Here is an 18,960-nt window from a genome sequence, read left to right on the forward strand (position 1 = left end):
CTTTCCCTGGGATGAAGAGTGCAATGCTTCTGCCTTGCTTTTAAAACAAAAAATCCTGAAGGTACATATTTCCTTATGAAATTTCTATTCCAACCTCTAGACTGCAGTGACAGCAGCACATTTCTTTGATTTCAGACACCCTGTAGAGATGGGGGAAGGCGGCTTAGGCTGTGCATTGCCAAACCAAAAGCAGTGGCTGTGTTTTGTGCCTACCCTGCCTTTGTCAGGGCAGGTGGGGACCCTTCCCTCAGAAGTGTCTACCTCAGTAATGTTGCTCAATGCTTCCACAGAAATATTTCAGGTTGGGAGTCTTTGCACCTAGGAGACTATTTTTGAGACAGACTTCAGAGCAGTGAGTCCTTTCTTGCATTTTCCCACAGGTCAGGGAAAGAGGGCATTTTCAGCCACTGGAAATTCACTTTCTTTGAGTAGAAAAAGGTCTGCAATCTAACAAACTTCTTTTTTTTCCCCTCTCATTTTTCTTTTTTAACAGGGAACATGGGTTTGTGCTCGCTTGCCAAGGAGCTTATCAAAGCAAGGATTGCACTTTCTCATCTACTTCACTGTCATTTCAGGATTATCCCAGCACCATTTGCTGTTACTGGTTATGCTGTTGTCCAGCATAGGTAGTTTGTCCATAACAGTGATGGGTCAATACCCTCAGTGCAATGGATGGCAGGAATTTGTCACTGGGTAGGGATGTGGGGCTGGGTGGACTGGCTCTGCTTCCCACCTATTTTGTTAAAGCAATACATCCTGATTTTAAATGCTACCGTTCCTGAAGGAAAAAAAACCCAACAAACCACTGCAAAGTAAAAGGTTAAAAAAATGTTTTCATGCATTTTCATGTGGCACACTCCATTGCACACAGTGTGACTTTAATTTTGTCAATGATGGTCTACAGCTTAATATACTTTATTGAAGTTGTTTTCTTATACTGAATCTGGAATATGTATAAGAAGCTCCTTTTGTATCCTAAAATCTCTGGGATGTTACTTACATCTTAAGGGAGTTATAAGAAGATTGATTCCAAAGAATAATAATTTTCTCTCTATTTCAAGGAAAAGTCAGAATGTTTAATTTTACTTATGGTAATTAGTATAATTTTATATAGGAGATATAAAATTGCAGGAGATAAGAGGGAAGGTGTGACATGGAACTTCCTTAATTTGCCTTTATTACCTATATCAACTGTGAATCTGTTGGCCTTGATACACAGTCAAAAGGGGAGAAATTTTTCTGTACTTGTAGATTTATGTTAAAAAGAACAAATTTAAAATAGGGACGGTAATGATGGAAGCTGAAAGAGTTATTTTGAGAAATGAGGTATAATAAAGGAAGGCTTGTCATGCTCATTTATTTCCTGATTTTAGTGTTCGACTGAATGCAAAGCTGGAGCACCAAATCTGAATGCAAAAACAAAAGACATAAAAATGAGAACTGCCTGCTTTGTTAAATATTGCTAACTGGCATCTAGAAGTGATACTGGCATCTAAAAGTGATACATAGTGTTAAAGATATCACCCCTTAATTGTCAGTTATATAAACCCAAATGTAGAAAAATGTTATAAACACTCACTCTAATGTATATTCATTTGCACAGAAATAAAAGCTTTTTCCACAGTGCCTGGCACATACTGAATATTTAGTGTAACAGAATGGAAAGGATTTTGCAAGTTAGTGCCTTTAAAATAAGGAGATCACAATACATTTCGGACATGATATTCCAACTTGGGCTCTTATTTTACAATTTAGTTAATTCTCAGTGCAGAAATTGTGGTCTCATGATAGAAAGATTTCAGAATCCTGCACTAAGTACTGCTTATCTTGGTCATTTTGCCTAAGGCACTAAACAAAAGTTGTGTCCAGCTTTGACAGTAACAGCAATTACTTCTGTTTTAGCAGAAAACGTCTAATGCATGAAGGACCTGGTGCACAAGTCTTGTGAGGAGCAGCTGAGGAAACTGGAGTTGTTTAGCCTCAGGAAAAGGAGGCTTGGGAGGACCTTATTCCTCTCTACTTGAAAGGAAGTTGCAAACTGGTGGGAGTCAGTCTCTTCTCCCAGGTTACAAGGAATAAGACAAGAGAAAATTACCTCAAGCTGTGCAGGGAAAGTTTAGAGTGGATATGAGGAAAAAGTTCTTCAGTGAAAGGATGGTCAGGCGTTGGAACAGGCTGTCCAGGGAAGTGGTTGGGTGACCTGCCCTGGGAGTGTTTAAAAGTCATGTAGATGTGGTGCTTAGGCTCATGATTTAGTGGTGGCCTTGACAGTGCTGAGTTAATGGTTGGACTCGATGATGTCAGAGGGCTTTTACAACCTAAGTGATTCTGTCATACTGTGACATAAAATAAGGGTTGAAACTGTTAATCTGTTAGACTACTACACTGGGAATTCTAACATAACATAACATAACCAAAAACCACAGGAGAAAGTGTTACCTAGTTTTGTTTTCCTTTTATGGTCCCAGCATGAGAGACAAAGATATAATCGTGGTACTTCACAGTCCTCTTTCTCTTTCACACTGCCTGGCCTTAAATGTAGGTGGGTAAAGCCAAGATCCAGGAACTTTGCACCTTCTAGTTTCTGATGCACATACTGTGCTGTGTTCTTTTTCATGATTTTTTTTTTTTTCCCAAAGTAAAAAAATTAGAGATGTTCTGTTTATTTTCCCACAAAGTTCTTAAAGAGTGATTGTGGGTTTTAGCTTCTTTGAAAACACACGAGTGTATTTTTATCTATTTTTTTTCAAGTCAGTTGGTGAAAAGAACTTTCAGTTCTCAGGAGGGATAAATCTCTAGAAAATGTTGATTTTTTCCATCGAAAATAATTTTCGCTCATAAGCTATACTTTCCTTATCTTGATGAAAAAAAAAGATCAAATTTCTAGATCAATAATGTTGTTTTGTGGTGTGCTTTCATATCTGAGCGTTTCTTCATGCTGTAAATATCAGCCTGACTTGTACTCAGGCTTCAACCTCACATCAAGCAAGAGCAGAAAAAAATAGGGGCTCTTTTAATGCAACAAGGCTTGGAAAAAACAATTTTTTAGAAGTGCCAGCATGTCAAAACATTGAAGGAAAATATTGAAGAGTACCAGAGTGCTTCCAGTTTGTCTCTTGCTGCATATTTTTTCTATTGAATAATCACATCTTCCAATGCCTAAAGCAGTGGTTCATTGTATGTAATGTGTGCTTCAGGGCATTAAAGAAAAAAAAAAGATTGAAATTATCTGGAGGAAACCAAATCACTTTATTTCAAAGACAAATTAGATTGATCTATCTGGCCATTCTCCATAGATTTCATAGGCATGTTACTTGTTGAAGTGGTATCAGGCATTTTATATATTATAGCAATTTGCATACGTTCATTAAGCTGCACTTTGTAAAGCTCTCTGACAGGGGCATTTGATGAATCCTTCTGTGGACTGCATAGCTGCTTTATGTGGAGCAATCTGTTAAATCATGCCTTTGTCCTTCAGTTTGTCAGAATCAGTAAGTGAAGCAGATGTTAATAACTGTGGGAGAGTTTGGGGTTTTTTGGTGTTTGCAGAATATGGGATAAATGTGAAGGGCATAACGTGTTTGTAAAAGTGACAGCTGGTGTTATGAAAGATAGAAAGTCTGCTACAAGTGAAAACTTTCTCTGGCATCTTTTAGCAACTCCAGGAGGCTTTTTGGGACAGTCAGGTGGGTGGTCAATTCTAAAATAAACACTGCTAATATTATGCACAGCAAATTGTGTGCCTGTACTTAACACACAATTGTTCTTATCTTTGGTTGCAAACATTCTGTCACAGAGCTATCTCAGCCATGCAATAATTCATAACATTTCTCTGTAAATATGTCATGAGAAATTCTCAGGTCAACAATCCTCTGAAATGTGTCTTTGAGAAATATAATTGCATGCATTATCGAATTAGTAGGGTTTTACACCTGGTCTGTTTGAAGGTTACCTTTATGACACAAGTTTTGCAGGACCTGACAGTTCAGTCCCTGGAATCTCCAGCTATTGTCAAGATTACTTGACTGGAGGTGTTTCAACCAGGGAACAGCATACATTTAGGGGGTCGATGTGCTACATCTGATGGGTGGTAATTCCTGTCAAGGTGTGGTAAGATGAGAGCTTGTTGCACTGCAGAGGCCTTGCAAGTGAAGGTAAAATGGGCAGTCATAAATTGGGTAAGAAATGAAGGGGATAAATAAGGGGGAAAACATAACTTAGGGGGTGCCTCAAGAGAGGCCAGCAGAGAGGAGGTGCTGATCTCCTTTCTCTGGGGACCAGTGACAGGACACAAACACATGGAATGAAGTTGAGATTGGGCATTATGTAAAGGTCATGTGTGGATGGTCAGTCACTGGAGCAGACTTCCCAAGGAAATAGTCACGGCACCAAGCTTGTCAGAATCTGAAGAGTGTCTGGACAATGCTCGTAGTCATTTGGTCTAGTTTTAGGTAGTCTTGCAAGGAGCAGAGAGCTGGACTTGGGTGATTCCTGGGTGCCTTCCAACTGAAGATTTTCCATGATTCTAAGTGGAAAAAGTTGTTACAAGGCTAGCTGATGAAGAAGTAGAAAAAAGGAAGGACATTACTGTAGGAAAGAAAGGACGACATTACTGTAGAACATACAGGGTAAACTTTGCCCCCCTTGCAGATTTTTTTTGGTATTACCTACTAAGTAACTCCCACTCATTTTAGAGGTGGTATTTGGCTGAGATTCACTTTAATGACATTCTCTTTGTGATTATGCATTATTGTGGAAATCTCTTTTGGTGAATTGAGTAGGAGGTGCAAAGGGTGGAGTGTTACTCGTGCCTGTGTGATTGAATCTGAGCTCCCGGCCTGGCTTGTCTGCAGCTGATATCAACAGCAGAAATGGCTGCACAGTGCATAGAATAAATAATCGTAGAAGTTGTCATGTTTGTAGTGATTGCCTGAAAATATGTAGAGAAGACCAGTGAGGGATTTCTGTTGTTCTTGCACATGAAAGTAGGCAGCAGCTACAAATCAATGAACTGTTGCTTTTGTAAGAAGAATTGGCAGAATCTTTCATGCTGTTGTGGGATAAAAATTTCTACTGCTTCTGTTCCTTAGAGTGTGTCTTATCTTTCTGTCTGATTATCTTGCAAAAAATGAGCAGTAAAATAATTATCCATGCTGATATTTACATTTCATCCCTCTGCTTGGAAATTACCAGCTCACAGAAGGGAACAGAGGGAGTCCAGGACTCCTTGGGTGGGCTGATCCTTTGGAGAAGCAAATGTCTGCTCTTCAGCTGGGACACATAGGTGCTCCCAGTCAGGCAACCATTGATGCATAGTGGGCGTAGAAATTCTATAGCTGATTCTCTTTGCCTTCACTGGGAATCCTGTGGTGGGTACCAGCAGCACAGCTGCTGTGGAAAACTCAGGAAAAACTCAGTGGAAAGAAAAGAGACAAGGCTTCTAATATAGGCTCTTAATTATCTTTAAGAGCTGTGGCTGTGTGGCAGTCCTGTGTGAAATGGTGTTTCATGTTGCAGAATGCCAAGTTGCCAATAGTACCACAGAAATCTTCAGTAGAGCATGTACTAATGATGAACAAAGATCAGACCAAGTGCATTTGGACACATGAACTTCCCTTTTTTAGTTTTTCTTTTTTCCCCCCCTCCTTTGTCTTTCCTTAGTCTGCTGAGCCTGTTTCTTTCTGCTGCTGCAACTTCTTCCTTTTTGCTTTGTTAAGCACATCAGTTTAACAAATCCATTATGTTCAGGGTCACTGTGTGAGAATCACCAGGAAAATTTACAGAGACTCTGGGACTAATTGTGATTAGGTGTTATATGTATCCTTACAAGAATGTGCATCCAGAATTTCACACTTGTAACAGAACTGCCATGTTCAGCATTTTTGGACATTAAAGAAATAATGCACTTAAGGATACTCTTGATTTTTCATGTGGTTTACCTCTTCATGTCACTGTTTTGCTGCAATCTAAAGGTAGAATACTGCTTAAATGCACATAAGGATGCTTGTGGCTTCCTAAATAATTTTTATTTTCTGATATGCCACTGGCAGTTTTTCATACTCAATATATTGGTTTTGTTTCTTTCATTGCAAATGGTTGTAGCAAAATTGCTATTTGAAAATTTTGGGTTTTTTTTCAAGTTTTCTACTAATTTTGAACTCATGTAGAAGTTTCTTAAGAATCTATCCAATATCATATGCCTTATGTGTAATGTGCTATAAATTATCATACCATCACTATTATCACCCACAACATTTCTCAGGTGATGAGCAGCTTCAGAAGGACTGGCTCATAGACTCATTTCCAAGCAGTAATTGTGCACAATATTTTTTTTTCATTATATATGCTTAAGCCATATACTTTTAATGACTTTAAATATATATAATCTTTTTTCATCAGATCTTGGATTCTGAACTTGAAGCAGTTCTTCAGGATTATATGCTTCTTGAATCTTGGGAATATCTGCAATAAATAGGTACGTGTAATGGATACATTCATGTTTTGTGTTGGGTAGTTTGGACTGTGTGAGTTTTGTTGGCAGTTTAATGCTGAGCTTCTTATAGCTCTTGATAAATCTCAGTTGCTGTGAATGGGACAGTGTGATGGATCTTTGCAGGCTGAATTTTCAATAACACATGGTTATTGTAGGACAGAAATTTGGAAGGGTATGACGTTCACAGTTGCTCAGAGATAAATGTTTAGCCAAACCCACAAGCTTAACTTCAGAGTGAAAAAAAAGGTGAGTCTCCACAAGCAAGTAAGAAGTTTTGCATGTAAAATCAGTGAGAGGAAGTGACTCTACTCTTGATCCTTCTGTACTTGAGGCTATGCTCCATCTGGCTTTATATCTGTGTTTCCTTTGGGGTTTTTTTGCAACTCTTGAAGCTAGTAAAGGTATGAATATAACTAAATATGGGAAGGAAATGACCATAAAGGTTGAAAATTTGGTATATTGAAGTTCCTGGAAATTTTCTTCTTAGGCTCACATCTCCCTTCAATCATTTACAGAAAATATTCAGGCAATTTCAGAAATACGTTCTTGCATATAACAAAGCAATTTTCAGGTGATTTCTCTTTCAAAAGTCAGGTCACACCTCTTGGTTCTTGAAGCTCTGCTGAACTCCTAGCAAAGAAGAAAGATAAATGAGAGAAGATTTAGAAGTTCTTATTCTTTCCAAGGAGTTACAGACTTAGGCAATTTTTTTGAGATTCAGTTCAGTTTGAAGGAGTGAAAGGTTTCTTGAATACCTGGATGTAACAGCTGGACTTACCTTGATCTGTGTGAGAAACTTTGAAGAGATTTAAAAACGGGAAGAGGTTAAATGCTTATGCATGAAATTCACAAAAATGGATTTTTGCACTAAGTTGCTTGTTCTGTAAGAATTTGAATGCAACATATCTTCTTAATGTGCTTTACCTGTAGATTCCAAGATATTTAGCAAAAGCTGGAGAAGAACCATTGTCTCCAATTTATGTATGGGGTCAGCTACCTTCCTGGATCACCTAATGTCCTACTGCTAGAGCTCCTGGGTGTTCAGACCTATATCCAGGCCTGTCAGAGGATCCCATGTCTAATCATCCTTTCAGAGTGTGTGCAAAAGACTAGTGTTTCTGATGTTTACATTTTCCTAGTATTTCCCGTATCTATTGATGTGCCCTTACTGCTCCCTTTTGTGATACATTTCTTCACTCTCATTTCTTCCGCTTTGTTTTCTACTTTGCTTTTTCATTTTGCTTTCCCATGTTTTCTCCTCTTCTTAATTCATTTGTAGTCTCTGAAGATTAGATGTAGTGAGACCTTACATAAGGAGGAGTCTCAGGAAAAAAATATAATAGTGGAATAAGCTTCCCTTTTACTGCCTCTCTAGAGAGCCTGCTGTAAAAGGCAGCTTGCTGTCATTCTCGTAAATTTTCTTTTGCAGCCAGCTCTGCTGGGTGTCCCCTTTGTGCCCTGTGAACATCTGTGTTGCAGCTTACGTCTGAACCCAACTGGAGAACAAATGTGTAAACCTGCTTCTTATTTTGAGCAGGAAGCTGCTGCTATTAGTAGGGCACGTGGCCTTGGTTCACCTGCGACTTCTCAATCCCCAGCTGGGAGCGAACCAGCCGTCTGGATTCTCCCCTTCTGCCAGACGTGCCCTTGTCCCTGGGGTAGCAAGTTTACCTGCTTTCCTCCAGACACTGCCCAGTGCCTGCCACTTTTCAGCATTCATTTTCTCTCTGGATTTTCCCCAAGATGTCACGCAGAAAGGAAGAAAGGAGTGAGCACTGCGGGACTTTGGTGATATAACTTATTTTCTACTGCTCATGAAAACTCCTTGCATGCACACAAGTCATGCAGGCACCACCCTTCTGCATAAGCAAGAAATCTTTAAGCCTTGAAGTGTTCAGGCTCCAGGGATGCTGGAGCAGAAGAGAAAGCTTTGTTTGTTAGGCTGTGCATAGGGGTTCCAGGAAAAGCCAACAATGTTTCTGTGCCAGTTTTGGACACAGCACAAGACAGCTCACTGAGCATAAATTAGGAACTTAACTTCAAACAGACTTGCTTTAACTGACTTTTTATTTTAAAAGGAAAAAAAAAAAAAAGAAGGGTGAAGAAAAGGAAGCAGCAGTGCTGCCCATTTTGCAAAAGTGCTATCCCACTCGGGCATGCTCAGGAGTGCTTTATGTGCATAGGTGGTGAACTGCAGTCTCTGTGGCATATGTGTGTCTCCAAGAGAAAAAGGAAATCTGTTGTGTCAAGTTGGCTTCAGCTTATGCTTGAAGGGCTGTTGTGACAAGCCTGGAAGGTGCAGAAACTTTTGTGAAAGATCAGGTGTGATAGCAGAGAGCAACTAACACTTGGGGGGAGGAAGCTGGAGTATTTGAGGTCAAAGTCGGCAGCTATCAGCAGGCAAGGGAACACAGCTGATTTAGCAAGAGCATGCACCAATTCAAGTTTCCCTCAGATATTTGGGTTGGAACGACTCAGAATTAGCAAACCTTCCTGGCTGACTGGCTGCTGAAAAGGCTACTGGACAACTTTGTTTTCCTTTTCAGTAAATGAGCTCCCTTGCGGTAGAAGAGTATGTGAGTTTCCGCACTGTTCAAGCCAGGTTAGAAAAAGTTGGCCCCTTTCTTTCTCAAGTCATCCGTCAAGGCAGTCCCAATACGCCTCAGACATCTCTGGGTGTGTGAATCCTGTGCAGGCAGTGGTCTCCTTTGTTCATTTTGAGAATGCACTTGTTATGGAGGGAAGGGCTGGTCTGGCTGATTGTATGGCTGTAAGTGCTGAGGAGCAAAAATTTCTAAACAAAAAAATCTGGTCCTCTTTAAATATTGGCGGACAGATATCTGTCTTCCATCTGTAGCAGCCTGTGCCAAACAGCAGAAGAACTGCAAAGTTTGTGTTCTGAAACCTCAGAGGAATAACTGGCACACTCCAACTTTCCTTTTCTTTTTAAACTTCACACAAATCTGAAACATTAAACACAGGAAGTAACATTAAATGTGACAGGCAGGCAGAAACTGGGAAGTTCAGCTGGAAGGGCTGTGCAGGGAGCAAAGCCCTGGCACAGGGCATGGAGCCCCTCAGCACTGCTGCATGGGCATTGCTGACGAGTGACAGCAGGCAGTGGTCACCCGATGTGCAGGCGGTCCCTTCCTGTAGGGGCCAGGGAAGTGGCTGGTAGTCTTGAAGGGGTGTATGGCTCACAAGACCCCTCCAGAGGTGCAGAGGGACTTTCACCATGTTGAGATGAGTCACCTGGAAGGAGGACTCTGAATACATACTCTATACCAACTAAGCAAATTAGTCTTCTTTAAAGAAAAAGAAGACATTCTGATCAAACAAAAAACTTTCAGCTAACGACTGTCAGGAAATAGTCAGAATTCTGTATTGAGCTTTCTTAAAAACACAAATGTTTTACCTCTTTGGAAACACTTTCAAAATGACTTAGTAGTGTTACTAGGAAAAGGTAATGCATGCATCTTTTATTCTGTAACCAGTAGGGAAGTACTTCTCCCTTATCTGACTATGATTTGATAGAAAAGTTTCTCTGGACACATTGCTGGCTTATGTTCAGCTGGCTGTCAACCAGCACCCCCAGGTCCTTTTACACCAGGCAGCTTTCCAAACCATTTTTCCCAAAACCGGTAGCATGGGGTTGTTGTAACACAAGAGCAGGACCCAGGACTTGGCCTTGTTGAACCTCATACAATTGTTCCTGGCCCATCAATCCAGCCTGTCCAGATCCCTCTGCAGAGCCTTCCTGCCCTCCAGCAGATCAACATTCCCACCCAACGTAGTGTCCTCTGCAAGGAGGCTGAGGGTGCACTTGATCCCCTTATCCTGACCATTGATAATGATATTAAGCAGAACTGTTAAATCGATTAGACTGAGATATTTTGTCTGTTCTTCTTCTAACTTAAGACTGCACCTAAAAAAGGACTGTATTGTTTTCAGTGAGCTTGAATCAATCTCATGGAGCAGCTGGGAAAGCAGGACTGTGCATCAACCATTATGAACTGGGCAGTAGCAATTTGCTTTGGTTAGGGAAAGTGTCAGCTTTTAGCAGTTCCCTATTTATTTTTAATTTGCTTCCCCATCTAGGTGCGCTGTGTTTTTAGTAATATGCACCTCTGCTGTGTTGTATCTTTTATCAATCAAAGTTGTTTTGCTTTTCTGACTTGGCATGGTGTTTCAACTATTTGTCTCCTTTGGCAGAGCTAGGAAAATGTGTGTTTATGATAGGTGATTACAAGGACACCACTTTGGTACCTGGGAACAACTTCTCCCAATTCACTGGAACAGTTGTGGCTGAGTCCTGCTGCTAAACATGCTATGGTACCCAGTAACACATGGTATTAATAATTAAGGATGTCAATAATGGGTGACAGAACTGTCAGACTTAAAAAATAAAGCACTAATAAGGAGCTTTGAAATAGTCTAATTAAGATTGGTTGCTGTTTGTGACGCCATTAATTCTGAACAGGAGTTTAATTCCAAGTGCAAGGAAATGAAGGTAAATGGAGGCATTTTTCTGCTTAAAAGGTTTAATGAATTTGAGTATGGAAGAAAGCAGCAGTCCCCTATGTGAGTGTGTTTTGTACATGTTACATTGCTCACCTTGCTGGCTCTCTGTCACCTGCAGGGATTATTTCAGTAGACCTCCCAAACCTCCTGAGCAGAGTCACTGCCTGTCACTACATCCTGTGCATGCATGGGGTGAGGTAAATGGTAAATGTCCAAGTGGGTTTTTTGCCTTAAACACTCAAGAAACTGATGCCAACAGTGAAGAAAATGGATACAGTCTGCTGTTGGTTCTGTTATGCTTTTGCTTAAGGAAAATGTTTCCAAATTGGAGAGGCAGGTGCACACTCCTGTGGTGCTTTTTGTGTAGATGCTAATGATGCCTCGAGTGCATCCCAATGTATATCCCTATTCACTGTGTGAAGGTTGGATCTGCAATCCTACCCACGCAGAAAGTGTGTGGTAGCCAAATGCAGCTACACACAAAGTATCCTTATTTTGTCAAGATAGAATACTCAGTGCAGAGTATCATAAATTGATCCCTGGAGGACAGACCTAGAATATAAACTGTAGTACTTTGAATATATGCGTGTTATAACCATATTGAACACTGTGCAGCAATTTGTATTGTATTACAGCTGACAAAGTGTTCTACCTCCTAATAACTAACTAGTGTACATAGTGTTGAGATTTTCCCCATATTTATGATTATATTAATTGCTTTATGTATTAATAACAGTTAAGTGTCAAAACCCAAGCTGTAGCTGCCAGTAATCCACAAGCAACTTGTTTGCATATTCAAAAGACAAAACTGAAGAGTACAGTAATTTCACGAATACAAACCGCACCATTTTGACCAAAGTTTTGGTGGAAACCCAGAAGTGTGGATAGTAATCTGGGGCAGCTAATATATTAACAAAAATGTGATATCTACCCTTACCTGGTACCGTGCCGGTCCTGTCCTGAGCAAAAATGGTTTGAAGTCCATGGTTTCCCGTTGTTCCGACGATGAACCAATCAGAGAACAGCTTATTGCCTGCCTGTGGATGACGGCTTTACTGAGAGGCGGGGAGTGTTATCGGGGTGAGTTACCTCAGCAGTTTGATAAAAGTGTGTGATATTTCTCTGTACTTTTTAAAGTGTTTTCAGTCTTGTGCGGCTGCGCGGCTGGCCGTGCTCACGCGGATCAGGGGAGGGACCGGGCTCACAAAATGACCACACTATTGTTCGTGTCTTTTTCGGCTTGTAAATAAAACTTGCAGGGTACGCTACCGCAGCTATTGTCTGTGTCTTTTTTCACTTGGAAATAATGTTTCCAAGGTCGGCACTTGCCTGTAAGCCCCGCCGATCCCACGATTCTGTTACTAAATGATGACTTTGTGAAAGTTCGCCGCAAATGAAAGCGCGGCTAATAATCGGGTGCAGCTTTTTTATTGACAAAGACATCAATGTTGCCGACACACCAGAAATGCGGCTTATACTCCGTGCAGCTTGTAATCATGAAATTACTGTAATTGCCCTTTTTGCTCGTGCATATCACAGCTCAAACTTTACATAAAAAAGCCCACTGTTACCTAAATACTGTAATGTTCAATATCAAACCTAGTGGTAATAGAATGTCTTCCAGAAATTAAGAGAAACCCTCTACCAGAGCAGAAGACATCCGATGAAAAGTAAATGAATAGCTCACTTTAGCTAGGAATTGTGTCTTACTTCCAAATGAAGCTAAGTTTTGAAAAAAGATGTTTCCTGCTGTTGAAAGTAACATTTTTCAGAGCCAAAGCTGGAACATCCATATGCAGTGCAATGTTTTTGTTTTGTAATGTGAGATAATTGGGCTAACAGAGTGTCATAAAGAAGCATTTGAGGATTGACTAAATTTTTCAAACAGAAGCTATTTTTTTGGAAAGTTTCCAGACAAATAATCGTTCTGCATTGCTATCTTGCGGACTTTAGCATTTTTATTCTTAGAGACAAAGCAAATTGAGATTTCAGCATAAATCTATCTAAAACTTCAGTTGAGCAAAGTAACTTCTTCAGCTTCTAGGGATTTTTTTTTGTTTGTTTCTTTTCTTGTTTTTTAACTTTTGTTTTCTTTGTAGTTATGTTGCTTTATTTGTGTTGAAATCCTTGTTGGAGGCCAGTATTTAATACAGTTGATTGTTTTGAAATTTTGCAAACCACTAGCATTTGTGAGGGCAACAGAGTGAAGAGTCAGTTCCAACTTAATATTGCAGATGTACACTGAATTATCCAGGGAAGAGCAAAGGTTGATTAAATTCACAAAATAAGGTGATTCATAGTTTTCTAAATATGTCACTCAGCCTAAAATTAACTCAATTATTTACCAGTCACACACATGCTAATGAATCCTGACAATCTCAATTGACCTGCTGCAATGAACTTTGCTGTCACCTAATATTATTTCCTCTGTATTTTCACTGGAAAGAGTGATTGTAGCATTTATCACATGTAAAGCAAAAATGCTCGAGTATTTTATTATTTTTTTAATACTTGCAATTCCAGAGCTCTAGTAAATTAGTTAAATTTAATTAGAGACACTTCTTTTTTGTGAAAATGTTTCCTAAAGTTCAATCTCTCAGATTTTACATGTGATAGTGATGAAAGTGGCTGCTTTTAAGCAGCATCAATGATACAATATGAGAAATAAAGTTAAGCTTATCTTTTCATGCAAAATGTGACAAAATGATAGAACTTTAAGACTATCAGGATATATAAGATTTATTATTATTTCTAAAAGTAGAATCACCTTGGGATGCCATTTTTAGCTATGTTACCAGTAGCTATGAGAAATTTGTAAGTTAAAAATAATTATTGAGTTTATCTACTTTCCTACTAAATAGAGAAATATACAGTTTCAATAAAAATGTGGTTATTCTGGATTTGTATTTGAGTTACAGGTAAATCTCCAAAAGGCTGCCTTGGATTATGAAATGGTATCTCTCTTTCCCTTTCCAAGGATTTTGCCTCAAAGCTTTACAGAATCCTGGATCAACATTGATCCATAAAATAGACATCACAGTAGCATCCACATGGGCAGGGCACAACAGCTGAAAAGATTTCTGGCCTGCAGTTATTTCTGTCAGGGAAATGGAGATAGATAAAGATATAGATATATAATATTCAAAGCTGCTGGGCAATGGTCTGCTGTTTGCAGACAGCTGCATGTTCAGCCTCTTTTGCTAGAATGGTTAAGTGGCTAATTAAGTGGACAAGTCAGGTCTGAGCATACCCTCAGGGAGGAGACTGCTGTGTCTCAGCCCCTGTGAAAGTTTTGGGAGAGATGGGTTTGAAGCTGCAGCAATCTCATTATGAGTTGTGGTGCTGGCTATGAGATGGGTCTTCTAGAACTTGTTTTACAGGATTTTATTCAGTGGCTGCCACCCACAGAGAGACATAAAAAGTTTAAAGGACCCTGAAATTTTCTGAAAACTGAAACTAAGGCATCATATTTAATTGAATTTCTTTCTGGGTAGTTCCAAATTGTTTCTGAATTTGTTTAGAAAGCTGTTTGCTTGATGTTTTTGGGTTTTTTTAAAAAATAATTTCCATGATTTTCATACTTGATTCATTCAGTGACATCAGCTATGGTGACCGAACAGTTGTTTCCGTGGTGACAAATTGCAGTGTTACAAGCATGCTTGTATGAATCAGGTAAGAAAAACAGATCAACTATAAATGGAGAAAATTTGCTTGCAAAAATAAACTAGAAATATTTGGTGAAAGTTTACTGGGGAATGGCTTGGAAATACAAAAATGATTTTAACATAGGTGAGTCTTCAGTTCATCCAAAAATTCCAGCATGGCTGGTTTTATAGTGAAGCACAAAGGTATCTGTCCACATCTGGTGACAGCAGACACCTGGGGAATGCAAAAAATAGATAAGAAACTTCATAAGAAGTGTGAATTAATTTAACTGCAATAAAAAATATATAGCTTCTTGCTCATCCTCTAAAATATGACAGCCAGCATCACAGCTCATTGTGATTAAAATCTATCTCTCTAAAAAATTGCATCTTAAAAGGATCTTGAGTGCTTCAGTTATGTCACAGATACAGTGCTGATTCCACAGGGGTGCAAGCCAGGAGCTCAACCACTGAAGATGATGGAGCTGCATCAGGCTTCTGTAAATACAGGGAAAAGTGACTTGTGGTCTCTGTGTAAAAAGGAATGTATGTCCAAATTTAGGACTCCCCAAACTGTATGTTATATGGCATACTGAATTGTCATGGATTAAAATATATTTTGGGGTACATGGTAGTAATACCAGAAAGACCCTGGATGTGTCCAGTGACAATATGAATTAATTCCATTCTTCTCATGACAACTCTCAGTGGGAATATTGTGCCTTGACTGAGCTCAGACGTTATTTCCAATAAGTATGGAAATAATGGCTCACAGTGCTGCAAAATGCTAGGAGATCTCCAGGGAAATCTCATCAGATTATGTGATAGGTTTGAAATTAATTCATGTCCCAACTGTATTTACACAATATACAGTTGTCTCTCTGATGGCTTATAAGGAAAGGTAAATGCAGCCGTCCTAAATCAGTGAGGGGACTTGCTGCAATATGCTCTCTTGGTAGAGAAGAGGTATTTTTTCTGAATTGTATAGAAAGTACAGGCAACTCAGAAAATGGTTATATAACTTTCTTACACTGCAGACTTATTGTTGTCTTATTTGTAACCTCATTATGCCACATCATCATCTTCCTTGCATTTCTCCTTGCCTCCAGTTCAGCAGACATGAATTTTCACATTGTCCTTTTGAAAATCTGAAAGGGAAAAAACTGTTGAGAAATTTTTGCTTCTGGTGTGTGTACAACCCAGTTATAGATTCATCCATTGATATATACATACACCTGTCATTCCTAGATTGCTCTTTGGTAAAGGCTTCTTTGTGGCACTGTTCTGGCCTCTTCACAGGCTGGTTTGGGATTGTGCCAGGCTTTGCCTGGTCGTGTGTGCAGAACTGTCATGTTAGGCCAAAAACTGTCCCTTCACTGTCTTTCCCAAAGGAAAAGGGATTGTGATCCATGGAAGAATGTGTGTGGCTTCACCATATTTGTAAGTAGTGAAAGTCTCAAGGAACATATGACAAATTTGCAAGCTCGTCAGCTGAGTTTCTTGAATTGGGCCTCTTCTGGGAACCATAAGCTAAAAGCTCAAATATGAATCCTTTTAAGACTTTAAGTGTGCAGAAAATATGTTCTGTGGTCAAGAAGTCTTTAAAGGACTAGGAGAGGAATGGTCTTCTTCAGAGATCTGCTTCTACCCTTAAGCTTGAGTACCAGGGCTGAGTGTTTTTGGGGGCACAGGGCAAAAAGGAAGTTAGAACCATATGTGATGTGCAAGGGCTGAGAGCCTGGACTTGATCTTTACTTTTTTAAAAAATGCGTGGCTTTTGACATTGCTTTTGCGAACATGCAAATAAAATGGACAAGTTACTGTGCATGCTGCAGCTTCTCTCTCCTCTCACTGATTTATTTGTATCTGGCTTCCACATTTAGCTTCCAGTCTTTCAGTCCCTTCCTTCCTTCCTTCCTTCCTTCCTTCCTTCCTTCCTTCCTTCCTTCCTTCCTTCCTTCCTTCCTTCCTTCCTTCCTTCCTTCCTTCCTTCCTTCCTTCCTTCCTTCCTTCCTTCCTTCCTTCCTTCCTTCCTTCCTTCCTTCCTTCCTTCCTTCCTTCCTTCCTTCCTTCCTTCCTTCCTTCCTTCCTTCCTTCCTTCCTTCCTTCCTTCCTTCCTTCCTTCCTTCCTTCCTTCCTTCCTTCCTTCCTTCCTTCCTTCCTTCCTTCCTTCCTTCCTTCCTTCCTTCCTTCCTTCCTTCCTTCTCTCCTTCCCTCCTTCCTGTTGTAAAAAGGTGTTTTGTTCTTCAAAAGGTATTTTCTTTGTTCCTTTGTAAATTCTTTGGTTTCCTCAAAGATTCAATAACACAGAGAAAAATCTTTAGGATCCTTTCTGTTGACTTTTCTTCTTCGCCAATAGACTTTCTACAAATAGTCTTCCAGTTCTTTTTTCCTTATTTTATGTGCTTGCATTTAATCTTAAGAGAACTCAATTCTCCTTTTCTTTCCAACAGCCATCAGGTGTGGCAGGCAAGGGGTAGATCAGGCAACCTACTTTCTGTCTCTTTGCAGATTGGTTACATTGATGGAAACATTTGGTACAATGCTTTTGGTTTGCTATAAACTCTAATTCTACTCAAAGCTTCTTTTTCCCCCTCCATTTTTTTTTTGCTGATAGGATCAGGGTATCTGTAGTCATAGCTGGCACTAGAGCCTAAATGAAATAGATACCTGGCTGCCTTTCATTAATCACACAGAAGACAAAACAATAGAAAATCAAAATAATAATTTATTTCCTCTAATACTAATTCTTACAGATTGTTGTCTTTATCACTTATAAAATCCATCCGACTACATATTAGAATCTCCTCCATTTTACCTGATAGGTACAAATACAACCACTTTATTTCTACTTCTTATTATTCATGGTAGCTATATTTTCTATGTAATTAGGAATTGTATTTTTCCCTCATAAGCATTTGAGGAGGAGAAAGGACTGTATTGTTCTTTATTCTTCTTTGATTTGCTGAGCCAAAGTAGTTGGGATGGGACTTGCACCATCCAAAGAGCCATTCACAAAATCAGTTACTGAGATGGCCAAAAGTGGAACAGGCTGGTGATGTGCCTGCTGCTGACAGCAGAAATACAAGATAGTGATGGTGCAGTAAGAGGGTCTGCGGCATCTTTATGACTGGTACTGATGTACGAGCTGGAAAGAAATCAGGGTGTTTAAATGCTGGGTTGGTAAGTGGCAGTCTAGAGAAAAACAGTTGTTATTATCTATCAGCAAAACTGATTTTCAATTGAATTGTTTGGGCCTTTTTAAACTTTAAATGCCAAGAAATTAATAATTTGAGTACCTTTCTTAGTGCTTTCTGAAGCATTGAAAATATGAACCTGAACAGTGTATGGTGCTTTAAAATTGTATTTAGCATAGAGGTATTTATCTATTTGTCATGCAGAAGGAAAATTAATAATCTTCTTTGTGCACCAAAACTTTTACACTGAATGTTTTCTGAAATTTCATTATGTAGAAGCCCTATGGAAGGTGTGCTGTCCAAAATATTTTTCTTTTCATGTACTGTAATGTGTGTTTGTTCAAACAAAGAAATGCTTATCTGTTGAAAAGATAGCAGTGATAAATTACTTCAGCTTTCATGCTTACCTACTGTTTTCCATTTGGCATTAAATTCCTAGTTGAATCCCAGAGGCAGATATATCTGAATTCAAAAAGTTACCTTGATGCTTTTTTTTTTTAGCTAGCCCTTGTGTCCTGATGATAAAAAAAGGAAATTTAGTCATCTAAACCATCCTTCTTGTGTAGTTTAAATCCCACTAGATATGAAAAGGGTTGCAATTTTTGCAATTTTATCTGAACTACATTAATTTTCGGAGGCTGTTCAGGACCTCTACCTTTACTGTCACAACAACAGCACTTTAGATATCAACAATTTAAATATCCGTTGAATCCAAATAGCGTGCAAATTGAGCTTCCTATACTTACCCTATCTCATTATGGATAATGCTGCATATGCTCTGTTAATCCTTTTGAAAAATTATTGACTCCTGAATAACTTTCTTTTACTACTATAAATCATATCTTCCTAATATTTTTTTTCCCTGTCATTGACTTTTAAGTTCAAGGGTCTGTTTTATTTTCATCAGAAAACAAATTTCTCTCTATGCTTAACATGAAATATTCTGGGGTCGTGTTTTCCATTTTAATGGAGATTCATCACTCTCCCCTGCCTTCTTCTCACTGAATAAGTGATACTTATGCAATGCACAAGTGGAGCATACAAAACCAGAAGAGTAACAAAAACAGTTCAAGAAGCTAAAAGGGAAGGTGACGTAAGCTAGCTG

General features: G+C 39.2%; 1 protein-coding gene across 6 annotated transcripts in view; it reads left to right on the forward strand.

Moving 5' to 3' along the window:
- The window catches only part of ENOX1 (ecto-NOX disulfide-thiol exchanger 1), a 362,795-nt gene that overhangs the window by 68,414 nt on the left and 275,421 nt on the right, over nt 1-18,960 (forward strand). For all 6 annotated transcript variants that reach the window (XM_033051505.1, XM_033051506.1, XM_033051498.1 and 3 more), the window contains exon 2: nt 6,400-6,475. The gene's annotated coding sequence lies outside the window, so the exon portion shown is untranslated. The remainder of the gene's footprint in view (nt 1-6,399; nt 6,476-18,960) is intronic.

Source organism: Catharus ustulatus, chromosome 2 (genome assembly GCF_009819885.2).
Source record: "Catharus ustulatus isolate bCatUst1 chromosome 2, bCatUst1.pri.v2, whole genome shotgun sequence".
Classification (NCBI taxonomy): domain Eukaryota; kingdom Metazoa; phylum Chordata; class Aves; order Passeriformes; family Turdidae; genus Catharus; species Catharus ustulatus.